Below are 19791 nucleotides of genomic sequence, written 5' to 3'. Positions count from 1 at the left end.
CCACGAGATGAGGCCCGATTCCCCTGCACTGCGTGCAGAGCAATACCGTGTTGCACATCACACATGAAAGGAGCCTTGATTTCCTTGATGGCACTCCAGAGAAACCCCAAGAACACTGTTTCAAGGCTAAAGGGATCCTGAGGTCACTGTAGCAACAGGAAAGAGCTCCGTGCACCAAAAATCAACTCGAGATGAGAGGTTAGTCCCTGGCTTCGACTCCAGAGGAATACCACCTTACCACAAGCACCTCAAGAGGAGGCTTCTCTCAGCTCTAGGTATGTGAGAGGCACTCTGAGTTTGCGGCCTCAAGTGGAATGGACACTGCGATGCCCTGACGCGAAATAAGGCCGGATATCCCTGCAGTGACTTGAATGCAGGCTCATCTTGCATCTCCCAAGACGAAAGGATGTCTGAATCCCCTGTAGAGACCACAGAGAAAGACCTAGTTCCCCACCTCATCGCGACCGGAGGCCTGAAATCCTTTGAAAACTCCAGAGGTACGCGGAGATCAGTGCCTCCAAAGGAGACGATGCCTGACTCCTCGTGAAACTTGATAGGAGTCCCAGGATTCCTGTGGCACGTGGAAAGGGACCCTTGGTCTCCCGCCTCAGCTGGAGAGGCGTCCCAATTGCCCTGCCAAGCGTCGAGGAGAATCCCGAGATGTCCCTCGCAACTAAGCAAGAGTCCTGATGTCGCTGAACAAACACGTGGGTGGAAGGGCCATCCCCGTCGTAACTCGAGAGTATACCCCAGGTTCCCGCCGCAACTCGAGAAAAACCATGAGACTTCCCCCTCGCCGCGAGATGAGGACCGATTCCCCTGCACTGCGTGCAGAGCAATTCCGTGTTGCACATCACACATGAAAGGAGCCTTGATTTCCTTGATGGCACTCCAGAGAAACACCAAGAACACTGTTTCAAGGCTAGAGGGATCCTGAGGTCACTGGAGCAACACGAAAGAGCTCCGTGGACCACAAATCAACTCGAGATGAGAGGTTAGTCCCTGGCTTCGACTCCAGAGGAATAACCCCTTACCACAAGCACCTCAAGAGGAGGCTTCTCTCAGCTCTAGCTATGTGAGAGGGACCCTGAGTTTGCGGCCTCAAGTGGAATGGACACCGCGATGCCCTGACTCGAGATAAGGCCGGATATCCCTGCAGTGACTTGAATGCAGGCTCGTCTTGCATCTCCCAAGACGAAAGGATGTCTGAATCCCCTGTGGAGACCACAGAGAAAGACCTAGTTCCCCACCTCATCGCGACCGGAGGCCTCACATCCTTTGAAAACTCCAGAGGTACGCGGAGATCAGTGCCTCCAAAGGAGACGATGCCTGACTCCTCGTGAAACTTGATAGGAGTCCCAGGATTCCTGTGCACGTGGAAAGGGACCCTTGGTCTCCCGCCTCAGCTGCAGAGGCGTCCCAATTGCCCTGCCAAGCCTTGAGGAGAATCCCGAGTTGTCCCTCGCAATTAGGCAGGAGTCCTGCCGTCGCTGAACAAACACGTGGTTGGAAGGGCCATCCCCGTCGTAACTCGAGAATATACCACATTTCCCGCCGCAACTCCAGAAAAACCATGAGACTTCCCCCTCGCCGCGAGATGAGGCCCGATTCCCCTGCACTGCGTGCAGAGCAATTCCGTGTTGCACATCACACATGAAAGGAGCCTTGATTTCCTTGATGGCACTCCAGAGAAAACCCAAGAACACTGTTTCAAGGCTAGCGGGATCCTGAGGTCACTGTAGCAACACGAAAGAGCTCCGTGGACCAACAATCAACTCGAGATGAGAGGTTAGTCCCTGGCTTCGACTCCAGAGGAATACCACCTTACCACAAGCACCTCAAGAGGAGGCTTCTCTCAGCTCTACCTATGTGTTGAGTTTGCGGTGTCAAGTGGAATGGACACCGCGATGCCCTGACTCGAAATAAGGCCGGATATCCCTGCAGTGACTTGAATGCAGGCTCGTCTTGCATCTCCCAAGACGAAAGGATGTCTGAATCCCCTGTGGAGACCACAGAGAAAGACCTAGTCCCCACCTCATCGCGACCGGAGGCCTCACATCCTTTGAAATCTTCAGAGGTACGCGGAGATCAGTGCCTCCAAAGGAGACGATGCCTGACTCCTCTTGAAACTTGATAGGAGTCCCAGGATTCCTGTGGCATGTGGAAAGGGACCCTTGGTCTCCCACCTCAGCTGGAGAGGCATCCCAATTGCCCTGCCAAGCCTCGAGGAAAATCCCGTGTTGTCCCTCACAACTAGGCAGGTGTCCTGACGTCGCTGAACAAACACGTGGGTGGAAGGGCCATCGCTGTCGTAACTCGAGAATATACCCCAGGTTCCCGCCGCAACTGAAGAAATACCATGAGACTTCCCCTTCGCCGCGAGATGAGGCCCAATTCCCCTGCACTGCGTGCAGAGCAATTCCGTGTTGCACATCACACATGAAAGGAGCCTTGATTTCCTTGATGGCACTCCCGAGAAAACCCAAGAACACTGTTTCAAGGATAGAGGGATCCTGAGGTCACTGTAGCCACACGAAAGAGCTCCGTGGCCCAAAAATCAACTCGAGATGAGAGGTTAGTCCCTGGCTTCGACTCCAGAGGAATACCACCTTAACACAAGCACCTCAAGAGGAGGCTTCTCTCAGCTCTAGGTATGTGAGAGGGACCCTGAGTTTGCGGCCTCAAGTGAAATGGACACCGCGATGCCCTGACTCGAGATAAGGCCGGATATCCCTGCAGTGACTTGAATGCAGGCTCGTCTTGCATCTCCCAAGACGAAAGGATGTCTGAATCCCCTGTGGAGACCACAGAGAAAGACCTAGTTCCCCACCTCATCGCGACCGGAGGCCTCACATCCTTTGAAAACTCCAGAGGTACGCGGAGATTAGTGCCTCCAAAGGAGACGATGCCTGACTCCTCGTGAAACTTGATAGGAGTCCCAGGATTCCTGTGCACGTGGAAAGGGACCCTTGGTCTCCCGCCTCAGCTGCAGAGGCGTCCCAATTGCCCTGCCAAGCCTTGAGGAGAATCCCGAGTTGTCCCTCGCAATTAGGCAGGAGTCCTGCCGTCGCTGAACAAACACGTGGTTGGAAGGGCCATCCCCGTCGTAACTCGAGAATATACCACATTTCCCGCCGCAACTCCAGAAAAACCATGAGACTTCCCCCTCGCCGCGAGATGAGGCCCGATTCCCCTGCACTGCGTGCAGAGCAATTCCGTGTTGCACATCACACATGAAAGGAGCCTTGATTTCCTTGATGGCACTCCAGAGAAAACCCAAGAACACTGTTTCAAGGCTAGCGGGATCCTGAGGTCACTGTAGCAACACGAAAGAGCTCCGTGGACCAACAATCAACTCGAGATGAGAGGTTAGTCCCTGGCTTCGACTCCAGAGGAATACCACCTTACCACAAGCACCTCAAGAGGAGGCTTCTCTCAGCTCTACCTATGTGTTGAGTTTGCGGTGTCAAGTGGAATGGACACCGCGATGCCCTGACTCGAAATAAGGCCGGATATCCCTGCAGTGACTTGAATGCAGGCTCGTCTTGCATCTCCCAAGACGAAAGGATGTCTGAATCCCCTGTGGAGACCACAGAGAAAGACCTAGTCCCCACCTCATCGCGACCGGAGGCCTCACATCCTTTGAAATCTTCAGAGGTACGCGGAGATCAGTGCCTCCAAAGGAGACGATGCCTGACTCCTCTTGAAACTTGATAGGAGTCCCAGGATTCCTGTGGCATGTGGAAAGGGACCCTTGGTCTCCCACCTCAGCTGGAGAGGCATCCCAATTGCCCTGCCAAGCCTCGAGGAAAATCCCGTGTTGTCCCTCACAACTAGGCAGGTGTCCTGACGTCGCTGAACAAACACGTGGGTGGAAGGGCCATCGCTGTCGTAACTCGAGAATATACCCCAGGTTCCCGCCGCAACTGAAGAAATACCATGAGACTTCCCCTTCGCCGCGAGATGAGGCCCAATTCCCCTGCACTGCGTGCAGAGCAATTCCGTGTTGCACATCACACATGAAAGGAGCCTTGATTTCCTTGATGGCACTCCCGAGAAAACCCAAGAACACTGTTTCAAGGATAGAGGGATCCTGAGGTCACTGTAGCCACACGAAAGAGCTCCGTGGCCCAAAAATCAACTCGAGATGAGAGGTTAGTCCCTGGCTTCGACTCCAGAGGAATACCACCTTAACACAAGCACCTCAAGAGGAGGCTTCTCTCAGCTCTAGGTATGTGAGAGGGACCCTGAGTTTGCGGCCTCAAGTGAAATGGACACCGCGATGCCCTGACTCGAAATAAGGCCGGATATCCCTGCAGTCACTTGAATGCAGGCTCGTCTTGCATCTTCCAAGATGAAAGGATGTCTGAATCCCCTGTGGAGACCACAGAGAAAGACCTAGTTCCCCACCTCATCGCGACCGGAGGCCTCACATCCTTTGAAAACTCCAGAGGTACGCGGAGATCAGTGCCTCCAAAGGAGAGGATGCCTGACTCCTCGTGAAACTTGATAGGAGTCCCAGGATTCCTGTGCACGTGGAAAGGGAACGTTGTTCTCCCGCCTCAGCTGGAGAGGCGTCCCAATTGCCCTGCCAAGCCTCGAGGAGAATCCCGAGTTGTCCCTCGCAACTAGGCAGGAGTCCTGCGGTCGGTGAACAAACACGTGGTTGGAAGGGCCATCCCCGTCGTAACTCGAGAATACACCCCAGGTTCCCGCCGCAACTCGAGAAAAACCATGAGACTTCCCCCTCGCAGCGAGATGAGGCCCGATTCCCCTGCACTGCGTGCAGAGCAATTCCGTGTTGCACATCACACATGAAAGGAGCCTTGATTTCCTTGATGGCACTCCAGAGAAACCCGAAGAACACTGTTTCAAGGTTAGAGTGATGCTGAGGTCACTGTAGCAACACGAAAGAGCTCCGTGGACCAACAATCAATTCGAGATTTGAGGTTAGTCCCTGGCTTCGACTCCAGAGGAATACCACCTTACCACAAGCACCTCAAGAGGAGGCTTCTCTCAGCTCTAGGTATGTGAGAGGGACCCTGAGTTTGCGGCCTCAAGTGGAATGGACACCGCGATGCCCTGACTCGAAATAAGGCCGGATATCCCTGCAGTGACTTGAATGCAGGCGCGTCTTGCATCTCCCAAGACGAAAGGATGTCTGAATCCCCTGTGGAAACCTCAGAGAAAGATCTAGTTCCCCACCTCATCCCGACCGGAGGCCTCACATCCTTTGAAAACTCCAGAGGTACGCGGAGATCAGTGCCTCCAAAGGAGACGATGCCTGACTCCTCGTGAAACTTGATAAGAGTCCCAGGATTCCTGTGGCACATGGAAAGGTACCCTTGGTCTCCCGCCTCAGCTGGAGAGGCGTCCCAATTGCCCTGCCAAGCCTCGAAGAGAATCCCGAGTTGTTCCTCGCAAATAGGCAGGAATCCTGACGTCGCTGAACAAACACGTGGGTGGAAGGGCCATCCCCGTCGTAACTCGAGAATATACCCCAGGTTCCCGCCGCAACTCGAGAAAAACCATGAGACTTTCCCCTCCCCGCAATATGAGGCCCGATTCCCCTGCACTGCGTGCAGAGCAATTCCGTGTTGCACATCACACATGAAAGGAGCCTTGATTTCCTTGGTGGCACTCCAGAGAAACCCCAACAACACTGTTTTAAGGCTAGAGGGATCCTGAGGTCACTGTAGCAACATGAAAGAGCTCCGTGGACCAAAAATCAACTCGAGATGAGAGGTTAGTCCCTGGCTTCGAATCCAGAGGAATACCACCTCACCACAAGCACCTCAAGAGGAGGCTTCTCTCAGCTCTAGGTATGTGAGAGGGACCCTGAGTTTGCGGCCTCAAGTGGAATGGACACTGCGATATCCTGACTCGAAATAAAGCAATATCCCTGCAGTGACTTGAATGCAGGCTCGTCTTGCATCTCCTAAGACGAAAGGATGTCTGAATCCCCTGTGGAGACCACAGAGAAAGACCTAGTTCCCCACCTCATCGCGACCGGAAGCCTTACATCCTTTGAAAACTCCAGAGGTACGCGGAGATCAGTGCCTCCAAAGGAGACGATGCCTGACTCCTCGTGAAACTTGATAGGAGTCCCAGGATTCCTGTGGCACGTGGAAAGGGACACTTGGTCTCCCGCCTCAGCTGGAGAGCCGTCCCAATTGCCCTGCCAAGCCTCGAGGAGAATCCCGAGTTGTCCCTCGCAACTAGGCAGGAGTCCTTCAGTCGCTGAACAAACACGTGGGTGGAAGGGCCATCCCCGACGTAACTCGAGAATATACCCCCGGTTCCCGCCGCAACTCGAGAAAAGCCATGAGACTTCCCCCTCGCCGTGAGATGAGGCCCGATTCCCCTGCACTGCGTGCAGAGCAATTGCGTGTTGCACATCACACATGAAAGGAGCCTTGATTTCCTTGATGGCACTCCAGAGAAACCCCAAGAACACTGTTTCAAGGCTAGAGGGATCCTGAGGTCACTGTAGCAACACGAAAGAGCTCCGTGGACGAAAAATCAACTCGAGATGAGAGGTTAGTCCCTGGCTTCGACTCCAGAGGAATACCACCTTACCACAAGCACCTCAAGAGGAGGCTTCTCTCAGCTCTAGGTATGTGAGAGGGACCCTGAGTTTGCGGCCTCAAGTGGAATGGACACCGCGATTCCCTGACGCGAAATAAGGCCGGATATCCCTGCAGTGACTTGAATGCAGGCTCGTCTTGCATCTGCCAAGACGAAAGGATGTCTGAATCCCCTGTGGAGACCACAGAGAATGACCTAGTTCCCCACCTCATCGCGACCGGAGGCCTCACATCCTTTGAAAACTCCAGAGGTACGCGGAGATCAGTGCCTCCAAAGGAGACGATGCCTGACTCCTCGTGAAACTTGATAGGAGTCCCAGGATTCCTGTGGCACGTGGAAAGGGACCCTTGGTCTCCCGCCTCAGCTGGAGAGGCGTCCCAATTGCCCTGCCAAGCCTCGAGGAGAATCCCGAGTTGTCCCTCACAACTTGGCAGGAGTTCTGATGTCACTGAACAAACACGTGTGTGGAAGGGCCATCCCTGTGGTAACTCGAGAATATACCCCAGGTTCCCGCCGCAACTCGAGACAAACCATGAGACTTCCCCCTCGCCGCGAGATGAGGCCCGATTCCCCTGCACTGCGTGCAGAGCAATTCCGTGTGGCACATCACACATGAAACGAGCCTTGATTTCCTTGATGGCACTCCAGAGAAACCCCAAGAACACTGTTTCAAGGCTAGAGGGATCCTGAGGTCACTGTAGCAACACGAAAGAGCTCCGTGGACCAAAAAAGAACTCGAGATGAGGGGTTAGTCCCTGGCTTCGACTCCAGAGGAATACCACCTTACCACAAGCACCTCAAGAAGAGGCTTCTCTCAGCTCTATGTATGTGAGAGGGACCCTGAGTTTGCGGCCTCAAGTGGAATGGACACCGCTATGCCCTGACGCGAAATAAGGCCGGATATCCCTGCAGTGACTTGAATGCAGGCTCGTCTTGCATCTCACAAGACGAAAGGATGTCTGAATCCCCTGTGGAGACCACAGAGAAAAACCTAGTTCCCCACCTCATCGCGACCGGAGGCCTCACATCCTTTGAAAACTCCAGAGGTACGGGGAGATCAGGGCCTCCAAAGGAGACGATGCCTGACTCCTCTGAAACTTGAAAGGAGTCCCAGGATTCCTGTGGCATGTGGAAAGGGACACTTGGTCTCACGCCTCAGCTGGAGAGGCGTCCCAATTGCCCTGCCAAGCCTCGAGGAGAATCCCGAGTTTTCCCTCGCAACTAGGCAGGAGTCCTGACGTCGCTGAACAAACACGTGGCTGGAAGAGCCATCCCCGTCGTAACTCGAGAATATACCCCAGGTTCCCGCCGCAACTCGAGAAAAACCATGAGACTTCCCCCTCGCCGCGAGATGAGGCCCGATTCCCCTGCACTGCGTGCAGAGCAATTCCGTGTTGCACATCACACATGAAAGGAGCCTTGATTTCCTTGATGGCACTCCAGAGAAAACCCAAGAACACTGTTTCAAGGCTAGAGGGATCCTGAGGTCACTGTAGCAACACGAAGGAGCTCCGTGGACCAAAAATCAACTCGAGATGAGAGGTTAGTCCCTGGCTTCGACTCCAGAGGAATACCACCTTACCACAAGCACCTCAAGAGGAGGCTTCTCTCAGCTCTAGGTATGTGAGAGGGACCCTGAGTTTGCGGCCTCAAGTGGAATGGATACTGCGATGACCTGACGCGAAATAAGGCCAGATATCCCTGCAGTGACTTGAATGCAGGCTCGTCTTGCATCTCCCAAGACGAAAGGATGTCTGAATCCCCTGTGGAGACCACAGAGAAAGACCAAGTTCCCCACCTCATCGCGACCGGAGGCCTCACATCCTTTGAAAACTCCTGAGGTACGGGGAGATCAGTGCCTCCAAAGGAGACGATGCCTGACTCTTCGTGAAACTTGATAGGAGTCCCAGGATTCCTGTGCACGTGGAAAGGGACCCTTGGTCTCCCGCCTCAGCTGCAGAGGCGTTCCAATTGCCCTGCCAAGCCTTGAGGAGAATCCCGAGTTGTCCCTCGCAATTAGGCAGGAGTTCTGACGTCGCTGAACAAACACGTGGGTGGAAGGGCCATCCCCGTCGTAACTCGAGAATATACCCCAGGTTCCCGCCGCAACTCCAGAAAAACCATGAGACTTCCCCCTCGCCGCGAGATGAGGCCCGATTCCCCTGCACTGTGTGCAGAGCAATTCCGTGTTGCACATCACACATGAAAGGAGCCTTGATTTCCTTGATGGCACTCCAGAGAAAACCCAAGAACACTGTTTCAAGGCTAGCGGGATCCTGAGGTCACTGTAGCAACACGAAAGAGCTCCGTGGACCAACAATCAACTCGAGATGAGAGGTTAGTCCCTGGCTTCGACTCCAGAGGAATACCACCTTACCACAAGCACCTCAAGAGGAGGCTTCTCTCAGCTCTACCTATGTGTTGAGTTTGCGGTCTCAAGTTGAATGGACACCGCGATGCCCTGACTCGAAATAAGGCCGGATATCCCTGCAGTGACTTGAATGCAGGCTCGTCTTGCATCTCCCAAGATGAAAGGATGTCTGAATCCCCTGTGGAGACCACAGAAAAAGACCTAGTTCCCCACCTCATCGCGACCGGAGGCCTCACGTCCTTTGAAAACTCCAGAGGTACGCGGAGATCAGGGCCTCCAAAGGAGACGATGCCTGACTCCTCGTGAAACTTGATAGGAGTCCCAGGATTCCTGTGGCACGTGGAAAGGGACACTTGGTCTCCCGCCTCAGCTGGAGAGGCGACCCAATTGCCCTGCCAAGCCTCGAGGAGAATCCCGAGTTGTCCCTCGAAACTAGGCAGGAGTCCTGACGTCGCTGAACAAACACGTGGGTGGAAGGGCCATCCCCGTCGTAACTCGAGAATATACCCCAGGTTCCCGCCGCAACTCGAGAAAAACCATGAGACTTCCCCCTCGCCACGAGATGAGGCCCGATTCCCCTGCACTGCGTGCAGAGCAATACCGTGTTGCACATCACACATGAAAGGAGCCTTGATTTCCTTGATGGCACTCCAGAGAAACCCCAAGAACACTGTTTCAAGGCTAAAGGGATCCTGAGGTCACTGTAGCAACAGGAAAGAGCTCCGTGCACCAAAAATCAACTCGAGATGAGAGGTTAGTCCCTGGCTTCGACTCCAGAGGAATACCACCTTACCACAAGCACCTCAAGAGGAGGCTTCTCTCAGCTCTAGGTATGTGAGAGGCACTCTGAGTTTGCGGCCTCAAGTGGAATGGACACTGCGATGCCCTGACGCGAAATAAGGCCGGATATCCCTGCAGTGACTTGAATGCAGGCTCGTCTTGCATCTCCCAAGACGAAAGAATGTCTGAATCCCCTGTAGAGACCACAGAGAAAGACCTAGTTCCCCACCTCATCGCGACCGGAGGCCTCACATCCTTTGAAAACTCCAGAGGTACGTTGAGATCAGTGCCTCCAAAGGAGACGATGCCTGACTCCTCGTGAAACTTGATAGGAGTCCCAGGATTCCTGTGGCACGTGGAAAGGGACCCTTGGTCTCCCGCCTCAGCTGGATAGGCGTCCCAATTGCCCTGCCAAGCGTCGAGGAGAATCCCGAGATGTCCCTCGCAACTAAGCAAGAGTCCTGACGTCGCTGAACAAACACGTGGGTGGAAGGGCCATCCCCGTCGTAACTCGAGAGTATACCCCAGGTTCCCGCCGCAACTCGAGAAAAACCATGAGACTTCCCCCTCGCCGCGAGATGAGGACCGATTCCCCTGGACTGCGTGCAGAGTAATTCCGTGTTGCACATCACACATGAAAGGAGCCTTGATTTCCTTGATGGCACTCCAGAGAAACACCAAGAACACTGTTTCAAGGCTAGAGGGATCCTGAGGTCACTGGAGCAACACGAAAGAGCTCCGTGGACCACAAATCAACTCGAGATGAGAGGTTAGTCCCTGGCTTCGACTCCAGAGGATTAACCCCTTACCACAAGCACCTCAAGAGGAGGCTTCTCTCAGCTCTAGCTATGTGAGAGGGACCCTGAGTTTGCGGCCTCAAGTGGAATGGACACCGCGATGCCCTGACTCGAGATAAGGCCGGATATCCCTGCAGTGACTTGAATGCAGGCTCGTCTTGCATCTCCCAAGACGAAAGGATGTCTGAATCCCCTGTGGAGACCACAGAGAAAGACCTAGTTCCCCACCTCATCGCGACCGGAGGCCTCACATCCTTTGAAAACTCCAGAGGTACGCGGAGATCAGTGCCTCCAAAGGAGACGATGCCTGACTCTTCGTGAAACTTGATAGGAGTCCCAGGATTCCTGTGCACGTGGAAAGGGACCCTTGGTCTCCCGCCTCAGCTGCAGAGGCGTCCCAATTGCCCTGCCAAGCCTTGAGGAGAATCCCGAGTTGTCCCTCGCAATTAGGCAGGAGTCCTGCCGTCGCTGAACAAACACGTGGTTGGAAGGGCCATCCCCGTCGTAACTCGAGAATATACCCCATTTCCCGCCGCAACTCCAGAAAAACCATGAGACTTCCCCCTCGCCGCGAGATGAGGCCCGATTCCCCTGCACTGCGTGCAGAGCAATTCCGTGTTGCACATCACACATGAAAGGAGCCTTGATTTCCTTGATGGCACTCCAGAGAAAACCCAAGAACACTGTTTCAAGGCTAGCGGGATCCTGAGGTCACTGTAGCAACACGAAAGAGCTCCGTGGACCAACAATCAACTCGAGATGAGAGGTTAGTCCCTGGCTTCGACTCCAGAGGAATACCACCTTACCACAAGCACCTCAAGAGGAGGCTTCTCTCAGCTCTACCTATGTGTTGAGTTTGCGGTGTCAAGTGGAATGGACACCGCGATGCCCTGACTCGAAATAAGGCCGGATATCCCTGCAGTGACTTGAATGCAGGCTCGTCTTGCATCTCCCAAGACGAAAGGATGTCTGAATCCCCTGTGGAGACCACAGAGAAAGACCTAGTCCCCACCTCATCGCGACCGGAGGCCTCACATCCTTTGAAATCTTCAGAGGTACGCGGAGATCAGTGCCTCCACAGGAGAGGATGCCTGACTCCTCGTGAAACTTGATAGGAGTCCCAGGATTCCTGTGCACGTGGAAAGGGAACGTTGTTCTCCAGCCTCAGCTGGAGAGGCGTCCCAATTGCCCTGCCAAGCCTCGAGGAGAATCCCGAGTTGTCCCTCGCAACTAGGCAGGAGTCCTGCGGTCGGTGAACAAACACGTGGTTGGAAGGGCCATCCCCGTCGTAACTCGAGAATATACCCCAGGTTCCCGCCGCAACTCGAGAAAAACCATGAGACTTCCCCCTCGCAGCGATATGAGGCCCGATTCCCCTGCACTGCGTGCAGAGCAATTCCGTGTTGCACATCACACATGAAAGGAGCCTTGATTTCCTTGATGGCACTCCAGAGAAACCCCAAGAACACTGTTTCAATGTTAGAGGGATCCTGAGGTCACTGGAGCAACACGAAAGAGCTCCGTGGACCAACAATCAACTCGAGATGAGAGGTTAGTCCCTGGCTTCGACTCCAGAGGAATACCACCTTACCACAAGCACCTCAAGAGGAGGCTTCTCTCAGCTCTAGGTATGTGAGAGGGACCCTGAGTTTGCGGCCTCAAGTGGAATGGACACCGCGATGCCCTGACTCGAGATAAGGCCGGATATCCCTGCAGTGACTTGAATGCAGGCTCGTCTTGCATCTCCCAAGACGAAAGGATGTCTGAATCCCCTGTGGAGACCTCAGAGAAAGATCTAGTTCCCCACCTCATCCCGACCGGAGGCCTCACATCCTTTGAAAACTCCAGAGGTACGCGGAGATCAGTGCCTCCAAAGGAGACGATGCCTGACTCCTCGTGAAACTTGATAGGAGTCCCAGGATTCCTGTGGCACATGGAAAGGGACCCTTGGTCTCCCGCCTCAGCTGGAGAGGCGTCCCAATTGCCCTGCCAAGCCTCGAAGAGAATCCCGAGTTGTCCCTCGCAAATAGGCAGGAATCCTGACGTCGCTGAACAAACACGTGGGTGGAAGGGCCATCCCCGTCGTAACTCGAGAATATACCCCAGGTTCCCGCCGCAACTCGAGAAAAACCATGAGACTTCCCCCTCCCCGCGATATGAGGCCCGATTCCCCTGCACTGCGTGCAGAGCAATTCCGTGTTGCACATCACACATGAAAGGAGCCTTGATTTCCTTGGTGGCACTCCAGAGAAACCCCAACAACACTGTTTTAAGGCTAGAGGGATCCTGAGGTCACTGTAGCAACATGAAAGAGCTCCGTGGACCAAAAATCAACTCGAGATGAGAGGTTAGTCCCTGGCTTCGAATCCAGAGGAATACCACCTCACCACAAGCACCTCAAGAGGAGGCTTCTCTCAGCTCTAGGTATGTGAGAGGGACCCTGAGTTTGCGGCCTCAAGTGGAATGGACACTGCGATATCCTGACTCGAAATAAAGCAATATCCCTTCAGTGACTTGAATGCAGGCTCGTCTTGCATCTCCTAAGACGAAAGGATGTCTGAATCCCCTGTGGAGACCACAGAGAAAGACCTAGTTCCCAACCTCATCGCGACCGGAAGCCTTACATCCTTTGAAAACTCCAGAGGTACGCGGAGATCAGTGCCTCCAAAGGAGACGATGCCTGACTCCTCGTGAAACTTGATAGGAGTCCCAGGATTCCTGTGGCACGTGGAAAGGGACACTTGGTCTCCCGCCTCAGCTGGAGAGCCGTCCCAATTGCCCTGCCAAGCCTCGAGGAGAATCCCGAGTTGTCCCTATCAACTAGGCAGGAGTCCTTCAGTCGCTGAAAAAACACGTGGGTGGAAGGGCCATCCCCGTCGTAACTCGAGAATATACCCCCGGTTCCCGCCGCAACTCGAGAAAAACCATGAGACTTCCCCCTCGCCGCGAGATGAGGCCCGATTCCCCTGCACTGCGTGCAGAGCAATTCCGTGTTGCACATCACACATGAAAGGAGCCTTGATTTCCTTGATGGCACTCCAGAGAAACCCCAAGAACACTGTTTCAAGGCTAGAGGGATCCTGAGGTCACTGTAGCAACACGAAAGAGCTCCGTGGACGAAAAATCAACTCGAGATGAGAGGTTAGTCCCTGGCTTCGACTCCAGAGGAATACCACCTTACCACAAGCACCTCAAGAGGAGGCTTCTCTCAGCTCTAGGGAAGTGAGAGGGACCCTGAGTTTGCGGCCTCAAGTGGAATGGACACCGCTATTCCCTGACGCGAAATAAGGCCGGATATCCCTGCAGTGACTTGAATGCAAGCTCGTCTTGCATCTGCCAAGAAGAAAGGATGTCTGAATCCCCTGTGGAGACCACAGAGAATGACCTAGTTCCCCACCTCATCGCGACCGGAGGCCTCACATCCTTTGAAAACTCCAGAGGTACGCGGAGATCAGTGCCTCCAAAGGAGACGATGCCTGACTTCTCGTGAAACTTGATAGGAGTCCCAGGATTCCTGTGGCACGTGGAAAGGGACCCTTGGTCTCCCGCCTCAGCTGGAGAGGCGTCCCAATTGCCCTGCCAAGCCTCGAGGAGAATCCCGGGTTGTCCCTCGCAACTAGGCAGGAGTCCTGACGTCGCTGAACAAACACGTGGGTGGAAGGGCCATCCCCGTCGTAATTCGAAAATATACCCCAGGTTCCCGCCGCAACTCGAGAAAAACAATGAGACTTCCCCCTCGCCGCGAGATGAGGCCCGATTCCCCTGCACTGCGTGCAGAGCAATTGCGTGTTGCACATCACATATGACAGGAGCCTTGATTTCCTTGATGGCACTCCAGAGAAACCCCAAGAACACTGTTTCAAGGCTGGAGGGATCCTGATGTCCCTGTAGCAGCACGAAAGAGCTGCGTGGACCATGAATCAACTCGAGATGAGAGGTTAGTCCCTGGCATCGTCTCCAGAGGAATACCACCTTACCACAAGCACCTCAAGAGGAGGCTTCTCTCAGCTCTAGCTATGTGAGAGGGACCCTGAGTTTGCGGCCTCAAGTGGAATGGACACTGCGATATCCTGACTCGAAATAAAGCAATATCCCTTCAGTGACTTGAATGTAGGCTCGTCTTGCATCTCCTAAGACGAAAGGATGTCTGAATCCCCTGTGGAGACCACAGAGAAAGACCTAGTTCCCAACCTCATCGCGACCGGAAGCCTTACATCCTTTGAAAACTCCAGAGGTACGCGGAGATCAGTGCCTCCAAAGGAGACGATGCCTGACTCCTCGTGAAACTTGATAGGAGTCCCAGGATTCCTGTGGCACGTGGAAAGGGACACTTGGTCTCCCGCCTCAGCTAGAGAGCCGTCCCAATTGCCCTGCCAAGCCTCGAGGAGAATCCCGAGTTGTCCCTATCAACTAGGCAGGAGTCCTTCAGTCGCTGAAAAAACACGTGGGTGGAAGGGCCATCCCCGTCGTAACTCGAGAATATACCCCCGGTTCCCGCCGCAACTCGAGAAAAACCATGAGACTTCCCCCTCGCCGCGAGATGAGGCCCGATTCCCCTGCACTGCGTGCAGAGCAATTCCGTGTTGCACATCACACATGAAAGGAGCCTTGATTTCCTTGATGGCACTCCAGAGAAACCCCAAGAACACTGTTTCAAGGCTAGAGGGATCCTGAGGTCACTGTAGCAACACGAAAGAGCTCCGTGGATGAAAAATCAACTCGAGATGAGAGGTTAGTCCCTGGCTTCGACTCCAGAGGAATACCACCTTACCACAAGCACCTCAAGAGGAGGCTTCTCTCAGCTCTAGGGATGTGAGAGGGACCCTGAGTTTGCGGCCTCAAGTGGAATGGACACCGCTATTCCCTGACGCGAAATAAGGCCGGATATCCCTGCAGTGACTTGAATGCAAGCTCGTCTTGCATCTGCCAAGACGAAAGGATGTCTGAATCCCCTGTGGAGACCACAGAGAATGACCTAGTTCCCCACCTCATCGCGACCGGAGGCCTCACATCCTTTGAAAACTCCAGAGGTACGCGGAGATCAGTGCCTCCAAAGGAGACGATGCCTGACTTCTCGTGAAACTTGATAGGAGTCCCAGGATTCCTGTGGCACGTGGAAAGGGACCCTTGGTCTCCCGCCTCAGCTGGAGAGGCGTCCCAATTGCCCTGCCAAGCCTCGAGGAGAATCCCGGGTTGTCCCTCGCAACTAGGCAGGAGTCCTGACGTCGCTGAACAAACACGTGGGTGGAAGGGCCATCCCCTTCGTAATTCGAAAATATACCCCAGGTTCCCGCCGCAACTCGAGAAAAACAATGAGACTTCCCCCTCGCCGCGAGATGAGGCCCGATTCCCCTGCACTGCGTGCAGAGCAATTGCGTGTTGCACATCACATATGACAGGAGCCTTGATTTCCTTGATGGCACTCCAGAGAAACCCCAAGAACACTGTTTCAAGGCTGGAGGGATCCTGATGTCCCTGTAGCCACACGAAAGAGCTCCGTGGACCATGAATCAACTCGAGATGAGAGGTTAGTCCCTGGCATCGTCTCCAGAGGAATACCACCTTACCACAAGCACCTCAAGAGGAGGCTTCTCTCAGCTCTAGCTATGTGAGAGGGACCCTGAGTTTGCGGCCTCAAGTGGAATTGACACCGTGATTCCCTGACGCGAAATAAGGCCGGATATCCATGCAGTGACTTGAATGCAGGCTCGTCTTGCATCTCCCAAGACGAAAGGATGTCTGAATCCCCTGTGGAGACCACAGAGAATGACCTAGTTCCCCACCTCATCGCGACCGGAGGCCTCACATTCTTTGAAAACTTCAGAGGTCCGCGAAGATCAGTGCCTCCAAAGGAGACGATACCTGACTCCTCGTGAAACTTGATAGGAGTCCCAGGATTCCTGTGGCACGTGGAAAGGGACCCTTGGTCTCCCACCTCAGCTGGAGAGGCGTCCCAATTGCCCTGCCAAGCCTCGTGGAGAATCCCGAGTTGTCCCTCACAACTAGGCAGGAGTCCTGCCGTCGCTGAACTAACACGTGGGTGGAAGGGCCATCCCCGTCGTAACTCGAGAATATACCCCAGGTTCCCGCCGCAACTCGAGAAAAACCATGAGACTTCCCCCTCGCCACGAGATGAGGCACGATTCCCCTGCACTGCGGGCAGAGCAATTCTGTGTTGCACATCACACATGAAAGGAGCCTAGCTTTCCTTGATGGCACTCCAGAGAAACCCCAAGAACACTGTTTCAAGGTTGAGGGATCCTGAGGTCACTGTAGCAACACGAAAGAGCTCAGTGAACCAAAAATCAACTCGAGATGAGAGGTTGGTCCCTGGTTTCGACTCCAGAGGAATACCACCTTACCACAAGCACCTCAAGAGGAGGCTTCTCTCAGCTCTAGGTATGTGAGAGGGACCCTGAGTTTGCGGCCTCAAGTGGAATGGAGACCGCGATGCCCTGACTCGAAATAAGGCCGGATATCCCTGCAGTGACTTGAATGCAGGCTCGTCTTGCATCTCCCAAGACGAAAGGATGTCTGAATCCCCTGTGGAGACCACAGAGAAAGACGTAGTTCCCCACCTCATCGCGACCGGAGGCCTCACATCCTTTGAAAACTTCAGAGGTACGCGGAGATCAGTGCCTCCAAAGGAGACGATGCCTGACTCCTCGTGAAACTTGATAGGAGTCCCAGGATTCCTGTGGCACGTGGAAAGGGACACTTGGTCTCCCGCCTCACCTGGAGAGGCGTCCCAATTTCCCTGCCAAGCCTCGAGGAGAATCCCGAGTTGTCCCTCGCAAATAGGCAGGAGTCCTGACGTCGCTGAACAAACACGTGGGTGGAAGGTCCATTCCCGTCATAACTGGAGAATATACCCCAGGGTCCCGCCGCAACTCGAGAAAAACCATGAGACTTCCCCCTCGCCGCGAGATGAGGCCCGATTCTCCTGCACTGCATGCAGAGCAATTCCGTATTGCACATCAAACATGAAAGGAGCCTTGATTTCCTTGATGGCACTCCAGAGAAACCCCAAAAACACTGTTTCAAGGCTAGAGGGATCCTGAGGTTACTGTAGCAACACGAAAGAGGTCCGTGGACCGAAAATCAACTCGAGATGAGAGGTTTGTCCCTGGCTTCGACTCCAGAGGAATACCACCTTACCACAAGCACCTCAAGAGGAGGCTTCTCTCAGCTCTAGGTATGTGAGAGGGACCCTGATTTTGCGGACTCAAGTGGAATGGACACTGCGATGCCCTGACGCTAAATAAGGCCGGATATCCCTGCAGTGACTTGAATGCAGGCTCGTCTTGCATCTCCCAAGATGAAAGGCTGTCTGAATCCCCTGTGGAGACCACAGAGAAAGACCTAGTTCCCCACCTCATGGCGACCGGAGGCCTCACATCCTTTGAAAACTCCAGAGGTACGCGGAGATCAGTGCCTCCAAAGGAGACGATGCCTGACTCCTCGTGAAACTTGATAGGAGTCCCAGGATTCCTGTGGCACGTGGAAAGGGACCCTTGGTCTCCCGCCTCAGCTGGAGAGGCGTCCCAATTGCCCTGCCAAGCCTCGAGGAGAATCCCGAGTTGTCCCTCGCAACTAGGCAGGAGTCCTGACGTCGCTGAACAAACATGTGGGTGGAAGGGCCATCCCAGTCGTAACTCGAGAATATACCCCAGGTTCCCGCCGCAACTCGAGAAAAACCATGCGACTTCCCCCTAGCCGCTAGATGAGGCCCGATTCCCCTGCACTGCGTGCAGAGCAATTCCGTGTTGCACATCACACATGAAAGGAGCCTTGATTTCCTTGGTGGCACTCCAGAGAAACCCCAAGAACACTGTTTCAAGGCTAGAGGGATCCTGAGGTCACTCTAGCAACACGAAAGAGCTCCGTGGACCACAAATGAACTCGAGATGAGAGGTTAGTCCCTGGCTTCGACTCCAGAGGAATACCACCTTACCACAAGCACCTCAAGAGGAGGCTTCTCTCAGCTCTAGGTATGTGAGAGGGACCCTGAGTTTGCGGCCTCAAGTGGAATGGACACCACGATGCCCTGACTCGAAATAAGGCCGGATATCCCTGCAGTGACTTGAATGCAGGCTCGTCTTGCATCTCCCAAGATGAAAGGATGTCTGAATCATATGTGTAGACCACAGAGAAAGACCTAGATCCCCACCTCATCCCGACCGGAGGCCTCATATCCTTTGACAACTCCAGAGGTACGCGGAGATCATTACCTCCAAAGGAGACGATGCCTGATTCCTCGTGAAACTTGATAGGAGTCCCAGGATTCCTGTGGCACATGGAAAGGGACCCTTGGTCTCCCGCCTCAGCTGGAGAGGCATCCCAATTGACGTGCCAAGCCTCGAGGAGAATCCCGAGTTGTCCCTCGCAACTAGGCAGGAGTCCTGACGTCGCTGAACAAACACGTGGGTGGAAGGGCCATCCCCATCGTAATTCGAGAATATACCCCAGGTTCCCGCCGCAACTCGAGACAAACCATGAGACTTCCTCCTCGCCCCGAGATGAGGCCCGATTCCCCTGCACTGCGTGCAGAGCAATTCCGTGTTGCACATCACACATGAAAGGAGCCTTGATTTCCTTGATGGCACTCCAGAGAAACCCAAAGAACACTGTTTCAAGGCTAGAGGGATCCCGAGGTCACTGTAGCAACACGAAAGAGCTCCGTGGACCAAGAATCAACTCGAGATGAGAGGTTAGTCCCTGGATTCGACGCCAGAGGAATACCACCTTACCACAAGCACCTCAAGAGGAGGCTTCTCTCAGCTCTAGCTGTGTGCTGAGTTTGCGGCCTCAAGTGGAATGGACACCGCGATGCCCTGACTCGAAATAAGGCCGGATATCCCTGCAGTGACTTGAATGCAGGCTCGTCTTGCATCTCCCAAGACGAAAGGATCTCCGAATCCCCTGTGGAGACCACAGGAAAAGACCTAGTTCCCAACCTCATCGCGACCGGAAGCCTCACATCCTTTGAAAACTCCAGAGGTACGCGGAGATCAGTGCCTCCAAAGGAGATGATGCCTGACTCCTCGTGAAACTTAATAGGAGTCCCAGGATTGCTGTGGCACGTGTAAAGGGACCCTTGGTCTCCCGCCTCAGCTGGAGAGGCATCCCAATTGCCCTGCCAAGCCTCGAGGAGAATCCGGAATTGTCCCTCGCAACTAAGCAGGAGTCCTGCCGTCGCTGAACAAACACGTGGGTGGAAGGGCCATCCCCGGCGTAACTCGAGAATATACCCCA

Source organism: Cervus elaphus, chromosome 24, assembly GCF_910594005.1.
Source record: "Cervus elaphus chromosome 24, mCerEla1.1, whole genome shotgun sequence".
Lineage (NCBI taxonomy): Eukaryota > Metazoa > Chordata > Mammalia > Artiodactyla > Cervidae > Cervus > Cervus elaphus.
The sequence above is the reverse complement of the archived record's forward strand: the minus strand, read 5'-3'. Positions refer to the sequence as shown.